Below are 22048 nucleotides of genomic sequence, written 5' to 3'. Positions count from 1 at the left end.
ACTTAGCCATGTATGCAAGAAAATTTCTATTCTAAATTAAATTATTAATTCACTAAAATACATAATAAGTGTTTAAAACTTTAAAGAGTTAAAATCCCTGAATTAAGCAATATTTTACCTCTATTTTGATAGCAAAATTTCGGCCCTCCTTCAATCAAATCCTTACATGTTTGGCAACTCTCCATTTTTGATTCCTTTCCTTAACCTTTCTTTGTATGATAATTCCTTCACTTTTAAATCCTCAATAATTAATAATTAAGCACTTTTATTGCACCTAATTAAACCTCAAAATTAGCCTAGCCATCACTAGTAGAATTTTTGGCTTTTACTTCGCCACTAGTTACTTCAGCAATGATTAATTATGAAGTAGTATATATCAATAAACTTCGGTAATAACAGCGGCGAAGTAAAACATTATTTTTTACTTCACAATTTAAAAAACACGGGCTTCACTTCTAATTTTTTGTATCATTTTACTTCGACAGAATAGTATTAATGAAGTGAAAAGTTCAAAAAAATTTGAAAGAAAACAAGAAAGAAAAGGAACTCCGTCTCCGCCGTGCCGTGTTCGTCGTATAATTTGTTTTCTTTCTTAAACAAATTTCCAGGCATGTATATGTTATTCTTTTCTCTTCAATCAAGTCTTATACATATTTTTAAACTATGTTGTGTTGATAAATCATGAAGCAAATTTCGAAATATGACAGCAACTTTCTTGAAAAATCTGTGCAGAATTTTCTCGGCCATCACTTGTTGCCTCACGGTTTTGATTGTTTTTGTGGTTTCAGGAGGTTGGCTAGATTCCAGGCACTCAAGGCTGCATCTAGGCACGTACTACAGTGTGTTGGAGTCATGTTGGTCCATTGGTTCAAGGCCATGCTATGGGGACTCGGACGTTAATCATCTTCTAAATCATCATTGGGACTAATCTAATCAATTATAATAAACAGGGTCTAAATTTTTTTTTAAAAATTCGGAAGGTAATGGAATTAAACTCCTATACATATCAGTATAAAAGTATAAATCTCATACATCATACAATAATTTACATCTCAGGTTCAACACCTAACTATCAAGTGTTTAAACCCTATCTCTAGTCCAAGTCCGTAGTCTCCACTCTAATCTCGATCTTTCTTCATCTCTGTGACCCTGTACCTGTCCCACCTGTTGTCATGCACACATACAAACAAGACAACAGCCGGATAACTCCGGTGGGATATAAATATCCCCTTATAAACAATGTATACATGCAATCATATAAAACATATATAAAAGCATAAACAGTCAATAAAACATGTATCCAATCTGACTACATGAACAAATACGAATCTGTATTTAAATCAATGACTTGTTCTCTTTCTTATCTTATTTCTAATCTAGGGATCCCGATCTTAGTTAGACTTTTGGTATGCTGTATCGAGTGTCTACAATAGACGTCGATCTACATCTAAGCTCATCGATACACCGTAAGTCTAGAGTCTTCGCGGTTCTGACAAAGACTCGGCGGTTCTGCCCTAGCTAGGCTGATCTGCCCTAGACTCAAATTCTGACTCTGTTCTAAGTCAATAGATTAACATATCAATCTGATAATCTGCAAACATCAATGCAGTAAAATAAAGTATGTGATTTAGGGAAACTCAAGTCAAACCTAACTCGAGTTGTGCAATCCCGAATCAACATTTATTTATACCTTTCGTGCTGTCGATCTGATACAATCAAAGTCTTGATTCAAAGTCTGTCACTGTTCAATCTGGCAATGACAATATCAATATTCTATATCAATATTATAATCAAATCGCAACATTTCTGTTTTATCAAATTCTGACGGTATAACAGTACAATCTTGTGATACTGGTGATACCAAACCAATATCTACTAATTCAATAATTTACAATCAATCACCGTACAAATCTGATATCATTCCTAGTCAATTTTATTCTGAAATTCATAACAATTCCATAATCAGTCTGTTTCTTAATCTGACTTCAATTCTACGCTGTCTAACAGGTCAAGAACATCATATATGACGTGTATTCAATTCTAACAACATCATATTTTCAAAACATGTCAAGACGTAATAAAACTTACGTCCAGTTGTAGCCTGCGTTGATAGGAACACAGTACCGAAGTCGGATTTAAAATCTAACGGACGGATTGATCACAAATCGAATTGAACGTAATTTCCCCCGGAAGCTCTCGTTATTTCATCTGAAATTCTGAGGGAATACGTTTCTTATATATATATTGCATGGTTTCCAAAACGTGGCATGATTCTTTCCGCAGCACGTGTCGCGCTCGGGCGGACATAAAGTTCCGCCCGGGCGCGGAACTCTCGGCCCTCTCATTTTATTCAATCGCGCTCGGGCGGTTATAAACTTCCGCCCGGGCGCGAGGTGCTCGGGTTTCTTGCTTTTAACATAGGCGCTCGGGCGGTCAAACACTTCCGCCCGGGCGCCAAACTCTCGGCCCAAAATCTGTGCAGTTTATACACTTTGTCCAGTCTGGTCTCGGAATGGCCCGGCTATACTTACATCAGTTCAAACTCAATAATCTTAGATTAATAAAATTAAAATATCAGATTAACAGAATCAAGATCTTGGCCCTTACATTTATCCCCCCCTAAGATACGATTTCGTCCCTGAAATCACAGGTAATCAATCGTATTTCTAAGGAGTATATATATACAAACTGTATAAGAAATTTACATTATCGAAATAACTCTGGGAATTCTTGTCTCATATCTGATTCAGTTTCCCAGGTTGCTTCTTCAGTACCATGACGAGTCCATTGAACTTTTATAAGTGGAATAGTCTTCGTTCTGAGCTGTTTCTCCTTACGATCAATAATCTGAATCGGTTTTTCAACGTAGCTCAACGTCTCATCCAGTTCTGCCTCGTCTGGTTGAATAGCATGTGAAGCATCAGGACGATATTTCCTTAATAACGATACATGAAAGACATCATGTATCCCAGATAATGAAGGCGGTAAAGCGAGTCGATAGGCACGATCTCCTATCTTCTCAAGAATCTCATAAGGCCGAATGTATCGTGGAGACAGTTTCTCTTTTTTTCCAAATCTGACAACTCCTCTGAAAGGTGAAATCTTAAAAAATACTCGGTCTCCTGCTTCAAATACCAATGGTCTACGTCGAACATTGGCATATATGGCCTGTCTGTCTTGTGCTGCCTTCATTTTCTTTCGAATTAGCTTCACTTTTTCTGTCATATCTCTGATCATATCTGGTCTATTCTCAGGCACTTCAGAGATATCATCCCAATATAGAGGGGATCTGCACTTCTTTCCGTACAACGCTTCAAATGGTGCCATCTCAATACTCGTCTGATAGCTATTGTTGTACGAAAATTCACAAAGAGGCAATGCATCTTGCCAATTAATGCTAAAATCGAGCACTACTGCTCTCAGCATATTTTCCAGTGTCTGGATAGTCCGCTCTGACTATCCGTCAGTCTGTGGATGATATGCGGTACTCAGATGTAACTTCGTACCGAGAGCCTGTTGCAACCTCTGCCAGAAGTGCGAAGTAAATCGTGGATCACGGTCTGATACAATTGACTTCGGCACTCCGTGCAATCTGACCACTTCTCTGACATATATCTCTGCCATCTGGTCAAATCTGTACGTCATCTTGTACGGTATAAAACACGCGGATTTGGTCAATCTATCGATCACGACCCAAATCGCATCACAACCTTTGGAGGACCGCGGCAGCTGCGTCACAAAATCCATGGAAATGTGATCCCATTTCCATTCAGGAATAGACAAACTCTGTAATAAACCTCCTGATTTCTTTCTTTCTGCCTTCACCTGCTGGCAATTCAGACATTTGGAAACAAATTCGGTAATGTCAGCCTTCATTTGTTTCCACCAAAACTGCCTTTTCAAATCGTTATACATCTTTCTGCCACCAGGATGAATAATGAATCGACTGTTGTGCGCCTCTGATAATATTTGTCGTCTCAAATCTGAAAAATTCGGCACAACTAGACGATTATTCACATACAAGACGTTATCACGTACCTGATATTCTGATCGATGTCCTATTTTAACCATCGATATTGATTTCCGTACATTCTGATCAACTTTCTGAGCCGCTTTAATCTTCATAATCAGTTCTGGTTCTACTTGCACCGTATAAAGTCTTAACGGTCTATAATCTGTTTCAAATGCTAATCCAAACAAACAGCAGTCCTCTATCAAGTTTGAAACACCAATCGTCGACAAAGATAAAGAACATACCTTTCGACTCAGTGCATCAGCTGCTGCATTAGATTTTCCTGGATAATATTTGATTTCACAATCAAAATCCTTAAGCAAATCAAGCCATCTTTGTTGCCTCATATTCAATTTAGATTGTGAAAACAGATATTTCAAACTCTTATGATCAGAATATATCTCAAACTTCTCCCCGTAAAGATAATGTCGCCATATCTTTAATGCAAAGACAATGGCTGCCAATTCTAGGTCATGAATTGGATAACGGGTCTCATGTGGTTTAAGCTGTCTTGAGGCATAAGCAATAACATGCCCTCGTTGCATCAGCACACATCCCAATCCTCTGTGAGAAGCGTCGCAATAAACCACAAAATCGTCAGTACCGGAGGGAATAGTTAACACCGGGGCACTGGTCAATCTATTCTTTAACTCCAGAAAACTGGTCTCACATTATTCAGACCAAACAAATGGAGCATTCTTCTGAGTCAGTTGAGTAATTGGTATAGCTATACTCGAGAAATATTTAATGAAACGACGGTAATATACCGCTAAACCCATGAAACTGCGAATTTCGGGTATTGACGTCGGTCTTGGCCAAGAAATCACGGCTTCCACTTTACTGGGATCCACTGATATCCCATCTCCGGATATAATATGACCCAAAAATACTACCTGTCTTAGCCAAAACTCACATTTCGACAGTTTAGCATATAATTTCTCAGCCCTTAAAATTCGCAACACAGTTCTTAGATGCTCAGCATGCTCACTCATATTCTTTGAATAAATCAAAATATCATCGATGAAAATAATCACAAAATCATCGAGATATTTCTGGAAGATACGGTTCATCAATCCCATGAATACAGCTGGAGCATTCGTCAAACCAAACGGCATGACAATAAATTCATAGTGTCCATACCTGGTTCTGAATGCCGTCTTTGAGATATCAGAATCTCTGACTCTCAGCTGGTGATATCCCGATCTTAAATCAATCTTGGAATATACTGAAGAACCCTGCAACTGATCGAATAAATCATCAATACGAGGCAAAGGATATTTATTCTTTATTGTTGCCTTGTTCAGTTGCCTATAGTCGATGCAGAGTCTCATCGAACCGTCTTTCTTTCTTACAAACAGTACTGAAGCACCCCAAGGAGACACACTAGGTCTGATGTACCCCTTGGCCAGTAAATCTTCCAGCTGATCTTTCAATTCTTTCAACTCAATTGGTGCCATTCTGTACGGAGCTCTAGAGATCGGCACTGTACCTGGCATCAATTCAATGCTGAAGTCTATCTCTTGGACTGGAGGTAATCCGGGATCTCATCTGGGAAGACGTCAGCAAACTCACGCACCAACTGGCAGATCTGCCAATGCTGTACTCGACTTCAGTAAATCTACTGAATATACAAGGAATCCTCTGCTCTTTCTGTAACAATTCGAGTCATAGATAATACGGATATTAAAGGAATTCTCGATTAGGGGTGGGAAAAATACCGAAATGTACCGAAAAATAATCATACCATACCGACATTGTTTTAGGTATATCCACATTTTTCGGTATATCGAATTTTTTTCGGTATCATTATGGTATTGGTGGTGAATTTTTCCATAGAAAAATTTCGGAAATTCCGGTATCGGTACCCGGTATGAATTTTTTTGAGATCGATTTTTTGCCACGGTATACCAAAAATCCCCCCTATTCTCGATCTAGAACCCTTACCGTAAAATTTCCACTCTTCGGCCATATCTGGTCTGAATCTCACTATCTTGTGGAAACAATCAACTGTCGCTCTGTACTTGGTCAGCATATCAATACCGATAATACAGTCAAAGTCAGACAATCCAAGTACGATGCAATCTAACTCAATCTCATGCCCGTCATACTGTAGTACACAATACTTAACAGAATTTACAGATATCAAACCCGTCCCCAATGGCAAAGAGACAGACACTACAGTAGCTAAAGACTCTACAGGCAATGCATGACTCAGTGCAAATCGTTCAGAAATAAATGTGTGTGAAGCACCGGTATCAATCAGTACATAAGCAGAGTAACCACATAATAGTCTGGCTACCTCCTAGCCTGCTCCTCTGTCAAAGCGAATAATCTGGCCTGCTGTCTCGGAGGCTGGCTAATAGTCTGGCTACCTCCTGGCCTCTGCTGTGACTGAGCTGGCGCTGGCTGGAATGTATGAACAGCAGCTGTTCGTCTCTCCGTCTGTGCTGCTGATCCTGATGACTCGGCCCCCTGAGATCTTTGGGAACCTCTCTGGGGACACACTTTGGCAAAGTGTCCCGGCTGTTTACAGATGTTGCAACTACCAGTTACTCCCTGGCATTGCTCAGTTGCATGTCTTCCTCCGCAAGTCTTACAATAAACTCCAGTGTAACTCTGGCTCTGTCTGGAACCACCGGAGCTGGAAGAACTACTGCCAGATTTCTTGAATGGCTTTCCCCTGGCTTTCAAAAATTCTTTCTTTCCTCCACTGCTGCTGCCACCCTCAAATCTGGGAGGTGGTTGCTGTGGTCTCGGTGCTGGAGGCACAAATGAAGCCCCTTTCTGTCTCATCAGACCGGCTTCTGCTCCCTTAGCTCTGTTCAGGGCATCAGTAAAATTATTCGGTCGCCCTGTGTTCACCAATGTGAAAATATCGGGGTTCAGGCCATTGATGAACTGGTCAGCAGTAGCTTCTTCGCTGTCAGCCACATGTGGAGCAAATTTCAGCAAGGAGGAGAACTTAGGACATGTATTCTTCTATGTTCATCTGTCCTTGCTTTAGATTGGCAAATTCCGCCCCCTTATCCTTCCGGTATGACACTGGAAAGAATCGTTGATAAAATTCAGTTCTAAATATATTCCAAATAATCGTACCTCTATGCTCCATGGCTCTCTTCCTCGTAATCCACCAGTCTTTTGCAACGTCGTGTAACTGGTGTCCAATCAATTTCACTCTCCTCTCATCTGTATACTCCAATGATTCAAACAACATCTCTATATCAATCAAGCCAACTCTCGCACTCCACAGCGTTCTCTGTTCCTTTCAACGTTGGCGGATGAAATGACTGAAATCGTTTCAGTAACATTTCCATTGGAGTCGGGGTGACATCCATTGGAGGATTTGGTGTACTTCCCTGTTCTGGGACTCGTCTCAGAGGCATATCTGATAATCAAATAGATTAACAAATACAACAATTCTGTTTCAATTCTCCTCTGATCATCTTACTGCTGATCTAGCATCAGTGCTGATCCAATCTCAATAAAACATATTACTACATCAAATCAGATAAACAAGTAACATGTATTAAAGCAGTAAGACATGCTAGCATTCAAAAGCAGGAAAGAAAACCTCAGTCTACCCCGCTCACTAGCCTCTTCTATCTTAGTCTAAAGGATCTATCGCTCTGATACCACCTGTTGTGGGGACCCGGACGCTAATCATCTTCTAAATCGTCATTGGGACTAATCTAATCAATTATAATAAACAGGGTCTAATTTTTTTTTATATGCGGAAGGTAATGGAATTAAACTCCTATACATATCAGTATAAAAGTATAAATCTCATACATCATACAATAATTTACATCTCAGGTTCAACACCTAACTATCAAGTGTTTAAACCCTATCTCTAGTCCAAGTCCGTAGTCTCCACTCTAATCTCGATCTTTCTTCATCTCTGTGACCCTGTACCTGTCCCACCTGTTGTCATGCACACATACAAACAAGACAACAGCCGGATAACTCCGGTGAGATATAAATATCCCCTTATAAACAATGTATACATGCAATCATATAAAACATATATAAAAGCATAAACAGTCAATAAAACATGTATCCAATCTGACTACATGAACAAATACGAATCTGTATTTAAATCAATGACTTGTTCTCTTTCTTATCTTATTTCTAATCTAGGGATCCCGATCTTAGTTAGACTTTTGGTATGCTGTATCGAGTGTCTACAATAGACGTCGATCTACATCTAAGCTCATCGATACACCGTAAGTCTAGAGTCTTCGCAGTTCTGACAAAGACTCGGCGGTTCTGCCCTAGCTAGGCTGATCTGCCCTAGACTCAAATTCTGACTCTGTTCTAAGTCAATAGATTAACATATCAATCTGATAATCTGCAAACATCAATGCAGTAAAATAAAGTATGTGATTTAAGGAAACTCAAGTCAAACCTAACTCGAGTTGTGCAATCCCGAATCAACATTTATTTATACCTTTCGTGCTGTCGATCTGATACAATCAAAGTCTTGATTCAAAGTCTGTCACTGTTCAATCTGGAAATGACAATATCAATATTCTGTATCAATATTATAATCAAATCGCAACATTTCTGTTTTATCAAATTCTGACGGTATAACAGTACAATCTTGTGATACTGGTGATACCAAACCAATATCTACTAATTCCAATAATTTACAATCAATCACCGTACAAATCTGATATCATTCCTAGTCAATTTTATTCTGAAATTCATAACAATTCCATAATCAGTCTGTTTCTTAATCTGACTTCGATTCTACGCTGTCTAACAGGTCAAGAACATCATATATGACGTGTATTCAATTCTAACAACATCATATTTTCAAAACATGTCAAGACGTAATAAAACTTACGTCCAGTTGTAGCCTGCGTTGATAGGAACACAGTACCGAAGTCGGATTTAAAATCTAACGGACGGATTGATCACAAATCGAATTGAACGTAATTTCCCCCGGAAGCTCTCGTTATTTCATCTGAAATTCTGAGGGAATACGTTTCTTATATATATATTGCATGGTTTCCAAAATGTGGCATGATTCTTTCCGCAGCACGTCTCGCGCTCGGGCGGACATAAAGTTCCGCCCGGGCGCGGAACTCTCGGCCCTCTCATTTTATTCAATCGCGCTCGGGCGGTTATAAACTTCCGCCCGGGCGCGAGGTGCTCGGGTTTCTTGCTTTTAACATAGGCGCTCGGGCGGTCAAACACTTCCGCCCGGGCGCCAAACTCTCGGCCCAAAATCTGTGCAGTTTATACACTTTGTCCAGTCTGGTCTCGGAATGGCCCGGCTATACTTACATCAGTTCAAACTCAATAATCTTAGATTAATAAAATTAAAATATCAGATTAACAGAATCAAGATCTTGGCCCTTACATTTATCCCCCCCTAAGATACGATTTCGTCCCTGAAATCACAGGTAATCAATCGTATTTCTAAGGAGTATATATATACAAATTGTATAAGAAATTTACATTATCGAAATAACTCTGGGAATTCTTGTCTCATATCTGATTCAGTTTCCCAGGTTGCTTCTTCAGTACCATGACGAGTCCATTGAACTTTTATAAGTGGAATAGTCTTCGTTCTGAGCTGTTTCTCTTTACGATCAATAATCTGAATCGGTTTTTCAACGTAGCTCAACGTCTCGTCCAGTTCTGCCTCGTCTGGTTGAATAGCATGTGAAGCATCAGGACGATATTTCCTTAATAACGATACATGAAAGACATCATGTATCCCAGAAAATGAAGGCGGTAAAGCGAGTCGATAGGCACGATCTCCTATCTTCTCAAGAATCTCATAAGGCCGAATGTATCGTGGAGACAGTTTCTCTTTTTTTCCAAATCTGACAACTCCTCTGAAAGGTGAAATCTTCAAAAATACTCGGTCTCCTGCTTCAAATACCAATGGTCTACGTCGAACATTGGCATATATGGCCTGTCTGTCTTGTGCTGCCTTCATTTTCTTTCGAATTAGCTTCACTTTTTCTGTCATATCTCTGATCATATCTGGTCCATTCTCAGGCACTTCAGAGATATCATCCCAATATAGAGGGGATCTGCACTTCTTTCCGTACAACGCTTCAAATGGTGCCATCTCAATACTCGTCTGATAGCTATTGTTGTACGAAAATTCACAAAGAGGCAATGCATCTTGCCAATTAATGCTAAAATCGAGCACTACTGCTCTCAGCATATTTTCCAGTGTCTGGATAGTCCGCTCTGACTATCCGTCAGTCTGTGGATGATATGCGGTACTCAGATGTAACTTCGTACCGAGAGCCTGTTGCAACCTCTGCCAGAAGTGCGAAGTAAACATGGATCACGGTCTGATACAATTGACTTCGGCACTCCGTGCAATCTGACCACTTCTCTGACATATATCTCTGCCATCTGGTCAAATCTGTACGTCATCTTGTACGGTATAAAACACGCGGATTTGGTCAATCTATCGATCACGACCCAAATCGCATCACAACCTTTGGAGGACCGCGGCAGCTGCGTCACAAAATCCATGGAAATGTGATCCCATTTCCATTCAGGAATAGACAAACTCTGTAATAAACCTCCTGGTTTCTTTCTTTCTGCCTTCACCTGCTGGCAATTCAGACATTTGGAAACAAATTCGGTAATGTCAGCCTTCATTTGTTTCCACCAAAACTGCCTTTTCAAATCGTTATACATCTTTCTGCCACCAGGATGAATAATGAATCGACTGTTGTGCGCCTCTGACAATATTTGTCGTCTCAAATCTGAAAAATTCGGCACAACTAGACGATTATTCACATACAAGACGTTATCACGTACCTGATATTCTGATCGATGTCCTATTTTAACCATCGATATTGATTTCCGTACATTCTGATCAACTTTCTGAGCCGCTTTAATCTTCATAATCAGTTCTGGTTCTACTTGCACCGTATAAAGTCTTAACGGTCTATAATCTGTTTCAAATGCTAATCCAAACAAACAGCAGTCCTCTATCAAGTTTGAAACACCAATCGTCGACAAAGATAAAGAACATACCTTTCGACTCAGTGCATCAGCTGCTGCATTAGATTTTCCTGGATAATATTTGATTTCACAATCAAAATCCTTAAGCAAATCAAGCCATCTTTGTTGCCTCATATTCAATTTAGATTGTGAAAACAGATATTTCAAACTCTTATGATCAGAATATATCTCAAACTTCTCCCCGTAAAGATAATGTCACCATATCTTTAATGCAAAGACAATGGCTGCCAATTCTAGGTCATGAATTGGATAACGGGTCTCATGTGGTTTAAGCTGTCTTGAGGCATAAGCAATAACATGCCCTCGTTGCATCAGCACACATCCCAATCCTCTGTGAGAAGCGTCGCAATAAACCACAAAATCGCCAGTACCGGAGGGAATAGTTAACACCGGGGCACTGGTCAATCTATTCTTTAACTCCAGAAAACTGGTCTCACATTATTCAGACCAAACAAATGGAGCATTCTTCTGAGTCAGTTGAGTAATTGGTATAGCTATACTCGAGAAATATTTAATGAAACGACGGTAATATACCGCTAAACCCATGAAACTGCGAATTTCGGGTATTGACGTCGGTCTTGGCCAAGAAATCACGGCTTCCACTTTACTGGGATCCACTGATATCCCATCTCCGGATATAATATGACCCAAAAATACTACCTGTCTTAGCCAAAACTCACATTTCGACAGTTTAGCATATAATTTCTCAGCCCTTAAAATTCGCAACACAGTTCTTAGATGCTCAGCATGCTCACTCATATTCTTTGAATAAATCAAAATATCATCGATGAAAATAATCACAAAATCATCGAGATATTTCTGGAAGATACGGTTCATCAATCCCATGAATACAGCTGGAGCATTCGTCAAACCAAACGGCATGACAATAAATTCATAGTGTCCATACCTGGTTCTGAATGCCGTCTTTGAGATATCAGAATCTCTGACTCTCAGCTGGTGATATCCCGATCTTAAATCAATCTTGGAATATACTGAAGAACCCTGCAACTGATCGAATAAATCATCAATACGAGGCAAAGGATATTTATTCTTTATTGTTGCCTTGTTCAGTTGCCTATAGTCGATGCAGAGTCTCATCGAACCGTCTTTCTTTCTTACAAACAGTACTGAAGCACCCCAAGGAGACACACTAGGTCTGATGTACCCCTTGGCCAGTAAATCTTCCAGCTGATCTTTCAATTCTTTCAACTCAATTGGTGCCATTCTGTACGGAGCTCTAGAGATCGGCACTGTACCTGGCATCAATTCAATGCTGAAGTCTATCTCTTGGACTGGAGGTAATCCCGGGATCTCATCTGGGAAGACGTCAGCAAACTCACGCACCACTGGCAGATCTGCCAATGCTGGACTCGACTTCAGTAAATCTACTGAATATACAAGGAATCCTTCTGCTCCTTTCTGTAACAATCGAGTCATAGATAATACGGATATTAAAGGAATTCTCGATTAGGGGTGGGAAAAATACCGAAATTACCGAAAAATAATCATACCATACCGACATTTTTTTAGGTATACCACATTTTTTCGGTATATCGAATTTTTTTTCGGTATCATTATGGTATTGGTGTGAATTTTTTCCATAGAAAAATTTCGGAATTCCGGTATCGGTACCGGTATGAATTTTTTGATATCGATATTTTGCCACGGTATACCAAAAATCCACCCCTATTCTCGATCTAGAACCCTTACCGTAAAATTTCCACTCTTCGGCCATATCTGGTCTGAATCTCACTATCTTGTGGAAACAATCAACTGTCGCTCTGTACTTGGTCAGCATATCAATACCGATAATAAAGTCAAAGTCAGACAATCCAAGTACGATACAATCTAACTCAATCTCATGCCCGTCATACTGTAGTACACAATACTTAACAGAATTTACAGATATCAAACCCGTCCCCAATGGCAAAGAGACAGACACTACAGTAGCTAAAGACTCTACAGGCAATGCATGACTCAGTGCAAATCGTTCAGAAATAAATGTGTGTGAAGCACCGGTATCAATCAGTACATAAGCAGAGTAACCACATAATAGTCTGGCTACCTCCTGGCCTGCTCCTCTGTCAAAGCGAATAATCTGGCCTGCTGTCTCGGAGGCTGGCTAATAGTCTGGCTACCTCCTGGCCTCTGCTGTGACTGAGCTGGCGCTGGCTGGAATGTATGAACAGCAGCTGCTCGTCTCTCCGTCTGTGCTGCTGATCCTGATGACTCGGCCCCCTGAGATCTTTGGGAACCTCTCTGGGGACACACTTTGGCAAAGTGTCCCGGCTGTTTACAGATGTTGCAACTACCAGTTACTCCCTGGCATTGCTCAGTTGCATGTCTTCCTCCGCAAGTCTTACAATAAACTCCAGTGTAACTCTGGCTCTGTCTGGAACCACCGGAGCTGGAAGAACTACTGCCAGATTTCTTGAATGGCTTTCCCCTGGCTTTCAAAAATTCTTTCTTTCCTCCACTGCTGCTGCCACCCTCAAATCTGGGAGGTGGTTGCTGTGGTCTCGGTGCTGGAGGCACAAATGAAGCCCCTTTCTGTCTCATCAGACCGGCTTCTGCTCCCTTAGCTCTGTTCAGGGCATCAGTAAAATTATTCGGTCGCCCTGTGTTCACCAATGTGAAAATATCGGGGTTCAGGCCATTGATGAACTGGTCAGCAGTAGCTTCTTTCGCTGTCAGCCACATGTGGAGCAAATTTCAGCAAGGAGGAGAACTTAGACATGTATTCTTCTATGTTCATCTGTCCTTGCTTTAGATTGGCAAATTCCGCCCCCTTATCCTTCCGGTATGACACTGGAAAGAATCGTTGATAAAATTCAGTTCTAAATATATTCCAAATAATCGTACCTCTATGCTCCATGGCTCTCTTCCTCGTAATCCACCAGTCTTTTGCAACGTCGTGTAACTGGTGTCCAATCAATTTCACTCTCCTCTCATCTGTATACTCCAATGATTCAAACAACATCTCTATATCATCAAGCCAACTCTCGCACTCCACAGCGTTCTCTGTTCCTTTCAACGTTGGCGGATGAAATGACTGAAATCGTTTCAGTAACATTTCCATTGGAGTCGGGGTGACATCCATTGGAGGATTTGGTGTACTTCCCTGTTCTGGGACTCGTCTCAGAGGCATATCTGATAATCAAATAGATTAACAAATACAACAATTCTGTTTCAATTCTCCTCTGATCATCTTACTGCTGATCTAGCATCAGTGCTGATCCAATCTCAATAAAACATATTACTACATCAAATCAGATAAACAAGTAACATGTATTAAAGCAGTAAGACATGCTAGCATTCAAAAGCAGGAAAGAAAACCTCAGTCTACCCCGCTCACTAGCCTCTTCTATCTTAGTCTAAAGGATCTATCGCTCTGATACCACCTGTTGTGGGGACCCGGACGCTAATCATCTTCTAAATCGTCATTGGGACTAATCTAATCAATTATAATAAACAGGGTCTAATTTTTTTTTATATGCGGAAGGTAATGGAATTAAACTCCTATACATATCAGTATAAAAGTATAAATCTCATACATCATACAATAATTTACATCTCAGGTTCAACACCTAACTATCAAGTGTTTAAACCCTATCTCTAGTCCAAGTCCGTAGTCTCCACTCTAATCTCGATCTTTCTTCATCTCTGTGACCCTGTACCTGTCCCACCTGTTGTCATGCACACATACAAACAAGACAACAGCCGGATAACTCCGGTGAGATATAAATATCCCCTTATAAACAATGTATACATGCAATCATATAAAACATATATAAAAGCATAAACAGTCAATAAAACATGTATCCAATCTGACTACATGAACAAATACGAATCTGTATTTAAATCAATGACTTGTTCTCTTTCTTATCTTATTTCTAATCTAGGGATCCCGATCTTAGTTAGACTTTTGGTATGCTGTATCGAGTGTCTACAATAGACGTCGATCTACATCTAAGCTCATCGATACACCGTAAGTCTAGAGTCTTCGCGGTTCTGACAAAGACTCGGCGGTTCTGCCCTAGCTAGGCTGATCTGCCCTAGACTCAAATTCTGACTCTGTTCTAAGTCAATAGATTAACATATCAATCTGATAATCTGCAAACATCAATGCAGTAAAATAAAGTATGTGATTTAGGGAAACTCAAGTCAAACCTAACTCGAGTTGTGCAATCCCGAATCAACATTTATTTATACCTTTCGTGCTGTCGATCTGATACAATCAAAGTCTTGATTCAAAGTCTATCACTGTACAATCTTGCAATGACAATATCAATATTCTGTATCAATATTATAATCAAATCGCAACATTTCTGTTTTATCAAATTCTGACGGTATAACAGTACAATCTTGTGATACTGGTGATACCAAACCAATATCTACTAATTCCAATAATTTACAATCAATCACCGTACAAATCTGATATCATTCCTAGTCAATTTTATTCTGAAATTCATAACAATTCCATAATCAGTCTGTTTCTTAATCTGACTTCGATTCTACGCTGTCTAACAGGTCAAGAACATCATATATGACGTGTATTCAATTCTAACAACATCATATTTTCAAAACATGTCAAGACGTAATAAAACTTACGTCCAGTTGTAGCCTGCGTTGATAGGAACACAGTACCGAAGTCGGATTTAAAATCTAACGGGCGGATTGATCACAAATCGAATTGAACGTAATTTCCCCCGGAAGCTATCGTTATTTCATCTGAAATTCTGAGTATATATATATATATATATATATATATATATATATATATATTGCATGGTTTCCAAAACGTGGCATGATTCTTTCCGCAGCACGACTCGCGCTTGGGCGGACATAAAGTTCCGCCCGGGCGCGACACTCTCGGCCCTCTCATTTTATTCAATCGCGCTCGGGCGGTTATAAACTTCTGCCCGGGCGCGAGGTGCTCGGGTTTCTTGCTTTTAACATAAGCGCTCGGGCGGTCAAACACTTCCGCCCGGGCGCCAAACTCTCGGCCCAAAATCTGTGCAGTTCATACAATTTGTCGAGTCTGGTCTCGGAATGGCCCGACTATACTTACATCAATTCAAACTCAATAATCTTAGATTAATAAAATTAAAATCACAGATTAACAGAATCAAGATCTTGGCCCTTACACATGCACTCAGGAATCAAGAGTTGATAGCAACTTTCCCATAGTTGCAAGTTGAGGCTCGATTTTGTGTTTGGGTTGTCTAAGGTGTGTGTTCGAACCATGGCTGTTCTAGGGACTGTAGCCATGGTTAGAACCCTTCCTTAGCATGTCTAGGACATGACCAAGTCAGCCTTTCAAGGCTTGGTTCACGCATCCATCAAGTTTTCATAACAACAAAACACATGTCCCTCGGTTCCTTTCATTTATGGTTTGGGGGATGAGCTTCTGCTTTTGGGGTTTGGGTGGATCTTGGTTGGCTTTTAGCCTTAGCCTTGATTCATACAATACCTCATCGTGTCTAGATCGAGCCATGGTCGATCATATGGCCACTGGAATGATGCAAGACAACAAACATTTCGATACATCACAATACAGAATTTTCTTTGGTGCTCTCGGTTTGAGCTTCGAGTTGTCCTAGGTGTTTTCTTGAGTTGTGGTTGGCCAAGTGCCCTTATGGCCCCAATGGCCATTGGTTTCACAAACCACACAAGGAAGCGCAGTTGCTGCCACTGTGTTATGACAACAACTTTGGCTTCGGTTCAGAGGTCATGTATGAGTTCTTGGTTGGCTTTTACCCTATTGACTTGGATGGGACAGTACCTCAATGAGTTAGGAAGGTCATGTTTTTGACCGTTCGTGATTTGCTGAAAGTTAGAAGTCATACGAGAATTTACGGTGCAATGTGCTGAAGTGACTCTCGAAAGAGCGTTTCATGATTTTGGCCTCCATTCACATTTTTCGTGTATTACAGCCCTAGGTATATATTTTTCATCATTTTAGGTGTATTTTAATCATGTCCCAACGATGGTTAAATGTTGGTTAGGGATGATACAAACCCATGGTTGGATACTAAGTTTGTTGGGCGTAATTGTCTCGTTTTTGGTTCAGTTACGAAGTGTTGGTCAAGTTGAAATTATTTGCATGTTTCTCATGTTAGAATTAGGTGGCAGCGAACCTGGGAATGATCCAACTCATTCGGTATAAACAGGGGGTTATAAATTATATTACGTGCATAAAATATAAAATGTTTATTTAAGAGATATATACGATGTCTTGTGGCCACCTCACGCTTATGGGATCTCTCTACTCGGTGACCTACGAACGGTTCAAGTTCATGTATGGGTACGGACATCCAGTTCAAGGGCTGTGGTGATCTATACCGCCAAGTATACTGTGGTTTAGTCTGATCAGACGTTCATGTTATGTTACAGGCCACTTTCTTAATAACATTATCTCTACTAGAAAAATATCAATATGATATTTTGTGACAGGGCTCTATCGAGCAAATATTTTACGTACGATTTTAATTACTCATGACACGATTTTTACATTACGCTTTACGATATGATATTTTTACGTTGCATGCGATTTTATGATATATTTACTTGTTATTCACGATATATGCATGCTGAATCTTTAGACTCACTAGACTTGATTGTTGTAGGTACTGATGAGGTCGAGATCGAGGGCGGGGACCAGTGAGCTAGCTTGGGTCAGCAGTAGTAGGAACCCGAGGACCTCACATTTCATCATTTACTTTTTATGCTCAAACTCAACTTTTACTTTAATGAATTATTTTTAAGTTGTGGTTTTGAACACAATATTTACTTCTGCTGTTACTTTTAAGTTAAAGCTATTTTATCAATTTATTTTATGAATGTTGAATATTATTTATTTAAAGAGAAAATTTTTAAATAATTCCGCAAAATTATGAGTACGAAATACGGGCCGTTACAGTTGGTATCAGAGCCAATGTTCTTGTAAAGGGTTGTACTACTACTGATCTCGAGAAGCTCATGAAGTCACGTCTTCGGTCTGTAATTTTTATGTTTACGCATTTCGTTTAAAGCATGAAATATTTTAGTAGCATGTTTTCATGAAATGATTTATGTCAAGATTATGATAATGCAGTATTTTGTTAAATTTTAAAGAAATAATAGAAATTATGCATGTTAGTTACGTATGGGTTATGTATGGAACAATATGCCTCCCAGACGCATTCCTGAGCGTATGAGAGATGATGAGCATCGTCATGAAGACGGTGAGGATCATAGGCAAGAGAGGGACTTACTACCACCCCCTCCACCGGACATGAACGCCCAAATGTTAGCCGGAATGACTCAGCTCTTCGCACAGTTTCCGAGGAACAATGCTGGGGTAGCCAGGCAGACGGGCCCTGAGGCTACCTATGAGCGGTTCATGAAGATGAGACCGAAGGAGTTCTGAGGGACGACAGATCCTATGATTGCCGAGGGCTGGATTAAGTCCCTTGATGTTATCTTCGAATTCATGGGGCTTGGAGATGAGGATACACTACAAGAAAATTTTAATTCAACAACACATCAAAGACAACAGTTTTTTGTAAAAACCGTTGTGCTTTGTCTTTTAACAACGGTTTCAAGAAAAACCGTTGTGGTAGGCTCAAAAAACCCGCTCATAGACAACAGTTTCTTAAAAACTGTTGTCATTGATATGTCTACGACAACGGTTTTTAAAAACCGTTGTCTATTAGCTTCTATTTTTTGGGCTACGACAATAGTTTTTAAAAATCGTTGTCTATTAGCGTGTTTTTTGGGCTACAACAACGGTTTCAATAACCGTTGTCTAGTAGCTTGTTTTTTGGACTACAACAACGGTTTTTAAAAACCGTTGTCTATTAGCTTGTTTTTGTTGGCCTACGACAACAGTTTTAAAAACTGTTGTCTATTAGTGTGGTTTTTTTGCTAGGACAACGGTTTTTAAAACCGTTGTCGTAGCCCAAAAAAAAAGCTAATAGACAACGGTTATTATTGTCGTAGAATTTTTTTTTAAAAAAAATTGTAATGTTATATAATTTTATTATCTTTAATTAGGCTATATAAATAACTAGTGCATCAGCACTACTTTTTTTTTGTAATTAATTTAAGTTAACATTTTGTTTTTATGTCAAATTTAATTCAGTGAATAAAACACTCATATGTTGACTGTTAATGATGTATGCAGGAGTGTAAGTGTAATGACCCGATTTAATTATATGTTATTTGGCGATAATTAAGAGTAATTATTTTAAATTGAGGAATTTAAAATAATTAAGCCAAAAATTAAATAGTGTGTTTAAAAATATGTATTAGAAAATATCGGTTTATAGACGATATTAAAATGCATATTGGAATTTAATAACACACGAGAGCAAAATAATTACAGACCGAGATAAATGGGCTTGAGTTATAAATATTCATATACATACACACATATCGCATAAAAAGAGAAAAGAAGTGAGAGAAGGAAGAAAAGGGAAAAAGAAAGAAGAAACCCAATTCCCGCAACCCTTGGAGTAGCTGCGGGAAAGTTGCGATATCTCCTTCGTCCGGTGTCCAAATCTTGATCGGTCTGAAGGGGTGTCTTTCTAACATCCTAGGCTTCGATTCAAGTCAGAAATCACGAATTTTGATCAAGGGAGCGAGCAGATCGAAGCACCATTTCGTGAGCCCTGTTCTGTGCAGAATTTTGGTGAGTTCAGTTTTTGTGCTTCTGAAATTTGAAGTTTTGTGTATTGTGCGTTAAGAATCTCGACTTGTGGTTCAAAAAGAATTGGTAGCTCTGTTTGTTAGCTTTCTATAGCCACTAGAATCATCGAATTTGGATAAGAAACGGATTTGATATGATTTTTCTACCATAATGTGTCAAAAACCGAACTCTGTACTCATGCGTGCAGAATACATTCTGTAATTCGAGTTTTACCTGTTTTCACTCGGATTCTGGACTTGTGATCTATATGAAAGTTGTAGAGCTATGTCTTTTCTTCGAAACGATAATTGACCCGTTAAATTCCATTAAGAATTGAGGGAGTTATGCTCATTTTACCGAAACTGCTCAGTCTGGGAATTCAGTCCGCGAGTTTGGGAGTAACAGCATGTTCTTGCTTAATTCTGGAATTATCTACTAAGATTTTGGGAATGATTTCTTCTAGGAAAACTTAGATATTTGAGTTGTCTTTCATTTACAATTGGCGGATTTTGAATTGGGTCAATAATGTATTAGATATGAATTTTATGCTACAAGGTGTCGAACCAGAATCTGTACAGATTTATTGTTTTCAAAGTTTCTTGTTTTTGGTGTTTATCAGCATCTAGATGACGGATTTTTGTGTCGGTATCTTCTGATGAAATGTGGGATTTTGCGTTAGGATTCCAACCATGTATGATAAGTATGCTTTGGTTAAGTTTTGGTTGAGTTATGGCCTTACAACCGAGCTTAGGTCCAAGCTGGAATTTGGAAATTGTAATTGGATGAGAGTTGAGTATTTAATTGATGAAAATAAATTAATTGCCACAGGTTTTGATAACCAGGAAGCGCCGAGGTCTTCGTAATTATTGTGGTAATTTAATTTGAAGGTTAAGGTACGGATTGATCGATTTCTTACAGCGTCTATGTCGACGTGTAATTTAATTGATGTGAGTTAATTGATTTTATGTGAATTATGTGATTATGTGCTCTTTGTGGAATTTGGATGCAAATTTAAGATTATTCCTTATTTTCTTAAAATAAAACATGATTTTCAAATATATTGGAATAATCTATGGATTGATATACATTGTTGAGCACACATTCATATTGAGCCCTTCAGTTATTGATACCCGTTGATATTCGATTGAGATCTGTATATGATATTATATTGTGTCTTGTGGATTTTGGGCACCTTGACTCGGTCCGGCTTAGGTAGTTGCTGGCATCAAGTGTGAAGCCATATCCCCAGACACTGTCCGCTGAGTCGTGGACAGGTCCACTGAGTCGTGGACCAGCTCGAGCATATTATGATTGTTGATATCGATCCTTTGACTCCTGATATCCATACATCTTGCACCCGTACATGCATTGCATTGATTTCATTACATGTCATTTATATATGCTGTAATTTATTTGATCTTCGTACTGGGGTTTGACCCCTGTCCTTTGGGACTGCTGTGGTTTGTTCTGTGTTTCCATAGCAGGTCATGCAGGTGGTTCGTCTTCGGCTGCTCAGGATGAAGCACCGAGGGGCGCTAGAGCTCTTTGAGTTTTGAGCTCAAGCCTTTATTGTTTTTCTCTGTGAGTTCAGTCATCGAGTCCCCAGATATTATATTTATGTATTATGGAGTCTATGTATTACCGGGGTATGCCCCGAGTAGTTGTATATTGTGTTTGTGGAAGATCGTTGTTGTGATTGTGCCTGGTTGGCATTGTTTTGTTTTGGATGTTTGTTGAGGGTTTCTATTTAGTCGTTTTGGTTATTTTATATTTTTCCGGTATGTCCTATTTACGGGGAGGTCATGCCGAAATTTCTATTGGGCCAAAAAGCAAAATTTTAACTCGTTTTCGCTGTTTATACTAATTATCCTGATTGTGTGTTAATAAAATATTAATCAGGAACAAGGCCCTCACAGTAAGATTGTATAATTCAAATAAGGAAAGGAAAGGGAAAAAACAAGCTATATGGGAAGTAGTAAAGGTATGCATTTGTGCTTGTCATTAATTAACTTTTATTTCAATTTGTGTATCAATCACTAACAATTTGTAATGTTATACTATTTTTTTTAATTCGCCACTGGTTACTTCGGCGATTATTAATGATGAAGTAGTATATATCGTTCAACTTCGGTAATAACATCGACGAAGTAAAACATTATTTTTTACTTCAAAATTTAAAAAACACGGGCTTCACTTCTAAATTTTTGTAACATTTTACTTCGACATAGTAGTTTTGATGAAGTAAAAAATTAAAAAAAATTAAAATTTATATTTAGTGAAGTAAAAAAATAATCATACTTAATTTTTAATTTCTCTTAATTAATTTGTAAAATATGAACGGATAATTAACTTTTGATCACCCA

At 39.1% G+C, this 22048-nt stretch overlaps 1 long non-coding RNA gene across 1 annotated transcript; it reads left to right on the top strand.

Annotated features, from left to right (window-relative positions):
* The first annotated feature begins 19199 nt into the window (after nucleotides 1–19199).
* LOC140814132 (uncharacterized) lies at nucleotides 19200–21545 on the top strand. The gene is made up of 2 exons (XR_012114073.1): nucleotides 19200–19688; nucleotides 20514–21545. It is a non-coding gene; the product is annotated as an uncharacterized lncRNA (long non-coding RNA).
* Nucleotides 21546–22048: the final 503 nt, after the last annotated feature.

This window comes from Primulina eburnea, chromosome 15 (assembly GCF_022965805.1).
Source record: "Primulina eburnea isolate SZY01 chromosome 15, ASM2296580v1, whole genome shotgun sequence".
NCBI classification, from domain to species: domain Eukaryota; kingdom Viridiplantae; phylum Streptophyta; class Magnoliopsida; order Lamiales; family Gesneriaceae; genus Primulina; species Primulina eburnea.
The sequence above is the reverse complement of the archived record's forward strand: the minus strand, read 5'-3'. Positions and strand labels throughout refer to the sequence as shown.